Source organism: Mya arenaria, chromosome 5 (genome assembly GCF_026914265.1).
Source record: "Mya arenaria isolate MELC-2E11 chromosome 5, ASM2691426v1".
Lineage (NCBI taxonomy): Eukaryota > Metazoa > Mollusca > Bivalvia > Myida > Myidae > Mya > Mya arenaria.
The window spans coordinates 19,594,477-19,605,596 of record NC_069126.1 but is presented as its reverse complement, the minus strand read 5'-3'; positions in this window follow the sequence as shown (position 1 = coordinate 19,605,596).

Here is an 11,120-nt window from a genome sequence, read left to right as displayed (position 1 = left end):
CTATCGGATGTAAATGAGATATATCAACTATCGGATGTAAATGAGATATATCAACTATCGGATGTAAATGAGATATATCAACTATCGGATGTAAATGAGATATATCAACTATCGGATGTTAATGAGATATATCAACTATCGGATGTTAATAAGATATTTCAACTATCAGATGTAATAAGATATATCAACTATCGGATGTTAATAAGATATTTCAACTATCAGATGTAATGAGATATATCAACTATCGGATGTTAATAAGATATTTCAACTATCGGATGTACATGAGATATATCAACTATCGGATGTAAATGAGATATATCAACTATCGGATGTACATGAGATATATCAACTATCGGATGTAAATGAGATGTATCATCTTTTAGATTTTGATAAGATGTACTCTCACAGATTTACCGTTTACACAAAAAATATATTTCTTGTAATTTTTTGCGTAAATATCTGCAAACCAATGATAAAAGATTGCTGACAAACGATCTGAGCGCAGATTTGCATATTACCGTTCGAAAATACTAACGGTTTATGAAAAATGCATAAAACATCAATTTTTGAATTGAAATATAAAAATCTGCGATCTGGCTTTTTGTAAGCAGTCTTATTCAGCTGGTTTACATGGATTTTTGCAAAAATTGGCTCGTTCCAAGACATAAAGTAAAAAAGTTGTAAAAACATTCAATCTGTAAGAGTGCAGCTTTAATAAGTTATATTTTATCAGTAGTAGTGGCTATATTAAAAACTTTATTTTTGCTTATTTCAATTATAGAAATAATATTTCTACGTGTTCTTTACTCCTCGAATTACAGTTACATTTGTCTTGAGTGATTTTATATGATGTGTGAACTAGAGATTTATATCAAGTGTGAACTAGAGATTTATATCATGTGTGAACTAGAGATTTATATCAAGTGTGAACTAGAGATTTATATCATGTGTGAACTAGAGATTTATATCATGTGTGAACTAGAGATTTATATCAAGTGTGAACTAGAGATTTATATCATGTGTGAACTAGAGATTTATATCATGTGTGAACTAGAGATTTATATCAAGTGTGAACTAGAGATTTATATCATGTGTGAACTAGAGATTTATATCAAGTGTGAACTAGAGATTTATATCATGTGTGAACTAGAGATTTTGTTAAAGCTCAATCTGTTTATTTCTTTTATAGGAGCATACATATGCAGATAATATATTGTTATATCTGTGTTGCTGTTAATGTTGTTTTTCGACTTCAAATATTGGTTGGTGCTTAGAATTTATATTTACAATTACCGATATTCATCTGTTTATTACTTCAGGTCCCAGTTTCTTGACAACTCACCACCGGTTCTTACTATTTAACGCAATACGCTATTTAAATCCTATGTACAATGCAAATGGAAAGCAAATAAATTCTGGTTCTTTCCTATTTTATTTTATTTTTCATTTGTTTCAGTATCTTTACCCAATTGTGTATGTTAACTTCCTGTATAAGGCCATTAAATATGCCAGAAAAAAAAACGCAGCTGAGTTAACCCTAAATTTGACTCAAGTACATTTCTTGCTCTAAAACAAAACGAAAGAAAAGATCCATACAGAGTAAAATATTTAATATTTTGAACCATGGTTAAATGAGTTGAGTAAGAAAGGGAGTAATAACACTTTAGTATTTTTCAAGAAACTGTGGCCTGATATGGCCCGCAATTTAAAACATGTGTTTTATGTACATTTCACAACTTCATTTTTGTTGCGAAACGACAAATCTACATAAACTCATATTAAATCATAAACTGAAGATATTTTGAATTGCATGTAGAGCTTTGAGCTCAATAAAACAGAGCTCAAATGGAACTAATGATAACATCAATTGAGAATAGCTCTCTAGTTCAATTAATGAAGGCAACACATAATTTGTTGCTAGCAGCCATTGTCGAATGATAGTAAATGAAGTGCTCTCTTTAAAACATTTGAATAACTTTTCAATTTATTTGAAGCTCTTTTATTATTTGAAACGGTCTCCCATTATTTGAAGAGCTTTCCACTTAATTGAAAATATCTTCAAATATTTAATTTTATTTTGATTCAGTTTCATTTTGTTTTTTATATCCATTACTGCGTTTCTGATTGTTGTAATATATATTTAGCCGGCAAATCAGGTAAACAATATAGCTTGTACTATGTTTGAGAGCGTTTCCTTTGTTTTCGTCTATACTTTAACTCAGATATCTGAACCAGTGTGTGTATACTGCGTGATAAGTGACGTCATAATGCTACGTCGGACGGCTTTTGATAAGAACGAATATCAGAGGTAACTTTTTTATTTCTTCATTTTCTTTAAACAAACCTATTCAGAATTTCCGTTTATCTATTGTCTTACTGTTTTCATTGTTTTGAATGCTTGTGTATCGGATATTGCAAATGGACTTTGATATTTCCAAACATGTTTGTCGAAGTGTATGGAAAAACTAAATCCCTAATCAAACTCTGGTAAAAACCGGAGGTAGGGCACTATTAGTGGCGTAGACTGAGCTATGCTTCATTAAAAATGATAAAGAAATAAAAAAGTTACCTTTGATTTTCGTTCTTATCCGAAGCAAAATACTGCCGTCCGACGTAGTATTATGGCGTCATTTTTCACATGTAATACACACACTGTGAACGGTAACAAGTAGGCGAAGCTTGACCGTTTAATTGTGTGCGTATGGATGAATTTCAACTGTGTTTATGAAACTGATATAGAAAATGGGCACTTTTTCTTCGAATGATCACATATCTGATTGCCCTTTTCGCCGCTTTGAAGGAACAAGTTCACGTTAGGTTTATTGCTGAATCGGAAATGTGAAAGGTTGATTACTGTTGTCATAGATATAACAGATATACAATTATATGTATAGTACACCGTTAGAATCTACAAAGTATAACAATGGCAGTCCTGACAGTTATGGAAAGACCTGATAGTTCTCTTTAGGGCGTTGAATCCAACCAATTTGCTTTTTGTATACTCTATATCCATTGTTGCAAATACCAATCATGTTCTAACGGAGAAAACGTGAATGAATAAGACGTCAAAACAAATATCTCTCTAAAGCTCTCTTTATCATACCAGGAGGTCCGAGATCTATTGATTGGCCCTCGACGTCATAGCCGCCCATCTCCCCGAGATACTAGTAATTCGGAATCAGATCGGGACGGTGAGCTCGTCGATTTGGTCTTACTCTTTAAGAGGTTCACTTGGGTTGACCACCATATCCTGATAGCTATGCAGGTGTATGAGTCCTAAAAGCCCCAATGAACGGATCCTTTAGCCATAGTTACGACTTTTCGGTCACTTGGCAACAAGTAACCACAGTCTTGAAAATATGTCTAGCGCTTTGTTTTAAGTCCCAGAGTTTCCGAATAGGCCGCGCTACTGACCTTGCAATAGACCGCGCTACTGACCTTGCAATAGGCCGAGCTACTGACCTTGCAATAGGCCGCTCTACTGACCTTGCAATAGGCCGCGCTACTGACCTTGCCGCGCTATTGACCTTGCCATAGACCGCGCTACTGACCTTGTCATAGGTCGCGCTACTGACCTTGCAATAGACCGCGCTACTGACCTTGCAATAGGCCGCGCTACTGACCTTGCAATAGGCCGAGATACTGACCTTGGAATAGGCCGCGCTACTGACTTTGCAATAGGCCGCGCTACTGACCTTGCAATAGGCCGCGCTACTGACCTTGCCATAGGCCGAGCTACTGACCTTGCAATAGGCCGCGCTACTGACCTTGCAATAGGCCGCGCTACTGACCTTGCAATAGGCCGCGCTACTGACCTTGCAATAGGCCGCGCTACTGACCTTGGAATAGGCCGCGCTACTGACCTTGCAATAGGCCGCGCTACTGACCTTGGAATAGGCCGCGCTACTGACCTTGCAATAGGCCGCGCTACTGACCTTGCCATAGGCCGAACTACTGACCTTGCAATAGGCCGCGCTACTGACCTTGCAATAGGCCGCGCTACTGACCTTGCAATGGGCCGCGCTACTGACCTTGCAATAGACCGCGCTACTGACCTTGCAATAGGCCGCGCTATTGAACTTGCAATATACTGCGCTACTGACCTTGCAATGGGCCGCGCTACTGACCTTGCAATAGGCCGCGCTACTGACCTTGCTTGAGATAAGCTACTGACTTTGCCGAAGGCCGCGCTACAGACCTTGCCATAGGCCTCGCTACTGATCTTGCCTAATACTAAGCTACTGACTTTGCCATAGGCCTCAATACATACCTTCCCTTCGATTAAGCTACATGCCTTGCTATATGCCGCGTTATTGTCCTTTCCACAGGACGCGTTACAGACCTTACCTTAGACTAAGCAACTGACCTTTGTATAGGCCGCGTTATTGTCAATTCCACAGGCCGCACAACAGACCTTGCCATAGGCCACGTTACTGACCTTGTCACCCTATTGACCCTGCCATAGACTAAGCTACTGACCCTTCAATATGCCGCCATACTGACCTTGCCATAAGCCACGCTACTGACCTTACCATAGTCCGCCCTACTGACCTTGCCATTGCTGACGCAACTACTTTTGTAATAGGCCGCGCTTCTAACCTTGCCATATGCCAGGCTACTGACCTTGCCATAGGCCCCGCTACTGACTTTGCTTTAAACTAAGCTACTGACCTTGCCATGATCAGACCTACTGACTTTGCATTAGACTAAGCTACTGACCTTGCCTTAGACTACGCTACTGACTTTAACATAGGCCGTGCTACAGACCTTGTCTTAGACTACGCTGCTGACCTTGTCATAGGAAACATACGTGACCTTTCCCTAGACTACGACACTGACCCTGCCATAGGCCGTGCTACAGACCTTGCCTAAGACTACGCAAATGACCCTACCATAGGCCGCGCTACAGACCATGTCTTAGACTACGCTGATGACCCTGTCATAGGCAAAACACGTGCCCTTGTCTTAGAACAGCGACTGACCCTGCCAAAGGCCGCGCTACTGACCTTGCTTTAAACTACGTTAATGACCCTGTCATAGGCCGAGCTACTGACCTTACCTTAGACTACGCTACTGACCCTGCCAAAGGCAACACACGTGACCTTACCTTAGACTACGCTACTGACCCTGCCAAAGGCAACACACGTGACCTTACCTTAGACTACGCTACTGACCCTGTCATAGGCAACACATGTGATCTTACCTTAGACTACGCTACTGACCCTGTCATAGGCAACACACGTGACCTTACCTTAGACTACGCTACTGACCCTGTCATAGGCAACACATGTGATCTTACCTTAGACTACGCTACTGACCCTGTCATAGGCAACACATGTGATCTTACCTTAGACTACGCTACTGACCCTGTCATAGGCAACACACGTGACCTTACCTTAGACTACGCTACTGACCCTGTCATAGGCAACACATGTGATCTTACCTTAGACTACGCTACTGACCCTGTCATAGGCAACACACGTGACCTTACCTTAGACTACGCTACTGACCCTGTCATAGGCAACACACGTGATCTTACCTTAGACTACGTTACTGACCCTGTCATAGGCAACACACGTGACCTTACCTTAGACTACGCTACTGACCCTGTCATAGGCAACACATGTGATCTTACCTTAGACTACGCTACTGACCCTGTCATAGGCAACACACGTGACCTTACCTTAGACTACGCTACTGACCCTGTCATAGGCAACACACGTGACCTTACCTTAGACTACGCTACTGACCCTGTCATAGGCAACACATGTGATCTTACCTTAGACTACGCTACTGACCCTGTCATAGGCAACACACGTGACCTTACCTTAGACTACGCTACTGACCCTGTCATAGGCAACACACGTGATCTTACCTTAGACTACGCTACTGACCCTGTCATAGGCAACACATGTGATCTTACCTTAGACTACGCTACTGACCCTGTCATAGGCAACACACGTGATCTTACCTTAGACTACGCTACTGACCCTGTCATAGGCAACACATGTGACCTTACCTTAGACTACGCTACTGACCCTGTCATAGGCAACACACGTGACCTTACCTTAGACTACGCTACTGACCCTGTCATAGGCAACACACGTGACCTTACCTTAGACTACGCTACTGACCCTGTCATAGGCAACACATGTGATCTTACCTTAGACTACGCTACTGACCCTGTCATAGGCAACACACGTGATCTTACCTTAGACTACGCTACTGACCCTGTCATAGGCAACACACGTGACCTTACCTTAGACTACGCTACTGACCCTGTCATAGGCAACACATGTGATCTTACCTTAGACTACGCTACTGACCCTGTCATAGGCAACACATGTGACCTTACCTTAGACTACGCTACTGACCCTGTCATAGGCAACACACGTGACCTTACCTTAGACTACGCTACTGACCCTGTCATAGGCAACACATGTGATCTTACCTTAGACTACGCTACTGACCCTGTCATAGGCAACACACGTGACCTTACCTTAGACTACGCTACTGACCCTGTCATAGGCAACACACGTGACCTTACCTTAGACTACGCTACTGACCCTGTCATAGGCAACACATGTGACCTTACCTTAGACTACGCTACTGACCCTGTCATAGGCAACACACGTGACCTTACCTTAGACTACGCTACTGACCCTGTCATAGGCAACACATGTGATCTTACCTTAGACTACGCTACTGACCCTGTCATAGGCAACACATGTGATCTTACCTTAGACTACGCTACTGACCCTGTCATAGGCAACACATGTGATCTTACCTTAGACTACGCTACTGACCCTGTCATAGGCAACACACGTGACCTTACCTTAGACTACGCTACTGACCCTGTCATAGGCAACACATGTGATCTTACCTTAGACTACGCTACTGACCCTGTCATAGGCAACACACGTGACCTTACCTTAGACTACGCTACTGACCCTGTCATAGGCAACACACGTGATCTTACCTTAGACTACGCTAATGACCCTGTCATAGGCAACACACGTGACCTTACCTTAGACTACGCTACTGACCCTGTCATAGGCAACACATGTGATCTTACCTTAGACTACGCTACTGACCCTGTCATAGGCAACACACGTGACCTTACCTTAGACTACGCTACTGACCCTGTCATAGGCAACACATGTGATCTTACCTTAGACTACGCTACTGACCCTGTCATAGGCCGAGCTACTGACCTTGCTTAAGCATACGCTACTGACCCTGCCATAGGCAACACATGTGATCTTGCCTTAAACTACGTTACTGACCCTGCCAAAGGCCGCGCTATTGACCTTGACTAAGACTTCGCTACTGACCTTGCCTTAGGCCGTGCTACTTACCTTGCCTTAGACTACGCTACTGGCCTTGCCTTAGACTACGCCACTGACCTTGCAAAAGGCCGTGCTACAGACCTTACCTTAGACTACGCCACTGACCTTGCAAAAGGCCGTGCTACTGACCTTGCCTTAGACTACGCCACTGACCTTGCAAAAGGCCGTGCTACTGGCCTTGCCTTAGACTACGCCACTGACCTTGCCATTGGCCGTGCTACTGGCCTTGCCTTAGACTACGTTACTGACCCTGCAAAAGGCCGTGCTACAGACCTTGCCTTACACTACGCTACTGACACTGCCATAGGCCGTGCTACTGACCTTGCCTTAGACTACGCTACTGACCCTGCCATAGGCCGTGCTACTGACCATGCCTTAGACTACGCCACTGACCCTGCCATAGGCCGTGCTTCTGATCTTGCCTTTAGACTACGCCACTGGCCCTGCCATAGGCCGTGCTTCTGACCTTGCTTTAGAATACGCTACTGACCCTGCCATAGGCCGAGCTACTGACCTTGCCTTAGACTAACATGTACCATGATGCCACTTGCAGTAAAATGATATATGAAACTTAGTAATATTAGATCATCGTTGTTATTGATTGAACTCTACTTACTATCACGGTAAGAGCTCATCTATATGGTAACCGTACTAGTATATGTGTTACGAGAACTAGAGCATCGACGTTAAGAGAGAAACCTCTCTCCAATATGGTACAAAAATGGATATTTGTGGGTATTCACTACTGTTTGCAAATGAACTAAGCATTTGAAGGTTTTGATGCATTGCTTGGTCATGGCTTTAGCTACACCCTTATACACTTATAAAGCCTACTGCCTCTGTCAAAAGGACCTATTCGTGCGCATTTTTATCATTGACCGACAAATTAAATCGCGGCCAAAAAATACTCTCTCTGAAAGCCTTAAATTTACTGTTAGAAACAACTTTTGGGGCGATACAAATTGATTGTGCATTTTTGCAAAAGGTATTTTAATCGGTCTTTTTATCAGCTGGTTATAATACGTTCTGTTAAAAGTATTTTCTTCACCTGATAATGCCAATTACTTGCTTAGTTCGTTGTTTTGTCCATCGAAAGAATGCAATTATTTATTTCTTGTTCCTTTCAAATGTAAATCAGCTATGATGAGCGTCGAGAAAATGTTCATGTAGCGCAATACTTAAACATGGCCTCTAAACGCCAGCTCCACCACTTTACGGTGGTGCAAAGAAAAAGAGCTGTCGACACTTCCATGGTGGAGCTGTGCCCTATGTTTACATGAACAAACGTGAGTATGATTTATATTTTATTTGATAATTTCATTTAACGGACATATTTCGAAAATCGGAGAATGTGGTACCGTGTAAGAACACTTCTACTGTAGGCTGGTCACTATTTCGTTTCAATATTGTGCAAACTGTGGTGCCAGGAGCTTTTCTCCCGAATTGGACTTGTGCATATTTTGAGATCTGATTGCATAGCAAGTACATTTCGGTGCTTACATACCCCGTAAGAACATTCTCACGCATGCAAACATAACTGTTATGTAAAGTACCTATGCCGGAACACAACAAAACTGATAACACATCTTAAAAAGGAAAAATACACATATTTATAAAAGTGGTGGCGCTGTTGCCCTAGTGGTGGCGCTATCGAGTATGTTTTGCGCTTGAAGTAATATAAAAAGTTAACGTTTTTGGAATGAATACCATAGTTACTATGTTTATCATTCATTGAACATTATGCTGTTTATGCATACTACTTGCGGAAACAAAACTCTACGCGAACTACCTTCGTTCCAACATACGTGCCTAAGCCAATATGCATTTGATTTACTGATGTTATTTTGAGTTCACACTGTTCGTTTAAGCACACTTGCTTTTACTCCATTCACCTCGAGTCTTTTTCAACCAAATATGATTTGTGAACTCGTGTCCATCATCTTTTACTCAAATAAACGTTCGTACTTCAAATTATAAATAAATAGTGAAAGAAAATAAAACAAATAATTCCACTGTATGAGTATATAATGTGTGTATTTCGCAAGTAGTAAAACTATTTTTTAAATGATCAAAATCTTCAGGACAATCAGAGTTTTAATAGTACAATTTATTGATATTTTTGCAATAGAATTAATTCATTTTTACTGTACAACAATGCAATTTAACTTTAACTTTAAAAGTTGCTTAAAGTGTGATCGTTCCTATAAATAATTTGTTCGCGGAATAAGTATCGATAAGTCGCGTCAATTTAGTAGGCTAATCTGTTGAAGGGACATTTATCAGACCCTGATGTCTTCCTTATTCACACGGTATTACGGATAAACAACAACACTCAATTACAGTCTCTATTACATCTGGTCAGAAATTCCATGTCGCTTCTTGTTGTTTTCCGGATTACAGTACGCCCTTAGCCAGTCAACCGAACCATTTGAACTAAAAGAAAATTTATGTGTTCATGTAGTGTTTGTTATATAACATACATTGGCAATAAATACAACAACTGTAAATAGAAAATGGCTGTTATTCAGGCCGCATTAAATGGAAGGATTTTACCTCGCTTAGTTCTGTTGTATATGACGTAAGAAGCAATTACAGTCGAACCCCGTTGGCTCGAACTCCCGGGGACCGGCGAAAATACTTCGAGCGTCGCAAAAATCGAGCCAAGAGGGATTGTTAGCCTTCAGTATGAAGAAATCAGTCCTCTAAATCAAGTTCGAGCCAACGAGGAATTCGAGCTAAGCGAGTTCGACCCAACGGGTTTCGACTGTATAACAGTAAGCTGTTGATTAAATCCTTACCTTTACATGAATACCAGCCAATACATGCATGTATACATCATAATGATACAATATATGTTGAAAAACATATCAACCGATTGATAAAAGGAGTCATTCGTTTATTTCCGACTCAGTATGTGCATTGCCATTTAAAAAATAATTTACAAATAACCTCATTACCTCTCGTAAAGGATTATAAGAAACAATAAGAACATAAACAACACAAGTTATACAATACCACTATCTCAACAGAATACTTAATCCATCTAAAGCAAGATATTCTACCTTCAACCTCAGTGACAACGAACGTTAAAAGTCGAAATCGGCCACTCCAAAAACCCTTTAAAATTGCATCCTTTATATATGTATTGTTTGTATTTGCAAACCTTGAGATAGCGCGTTCTTGAATAACCCGCTTGATTTTGTGAATTCGTTAAAACCCGTGCACAATGAAACTAAGACTCAAATAAACCAAACATTATTTCAACAGGAATTTCTTTGTCTCCAGGTATACCATACAGGTTACAAGTGACTGGTGTATAACGGGAATACAATTGACTGTGATTGACGAATATTGGTATAGGACAAGAACGATTGGAAAGCACCAAATAGTATAATATCATTTTCCGATACCATTTACAATTTCTCAGTTCTTTGCGTATAAATGACGAAAGCTGATCACTGCTTCTCCACTAAAGGATTTTAACGGCAGGGGTATTAAATTAATTTACCTTTAAAAGTTAAGTATGAACGCAACATCAGAGTTATACGTCAATGATACATATTTTGAAAAACTGTCAGTGTCAATTGCGTCGTTGATGAGGGTTAACAGTCTTGCAATAGTATTGATAAATTCAATAGTTTTTGTATGCCTGATTTTAAAGAAGAATAGTGTTCCAAACGTTTACTGGATGCAACTTATGTGCCTGAGTCTTAATGACGTTATTGCAGGTTTGTCAAGTTTCATCGTGTCTCTCCTGGATTTGGAAATGTT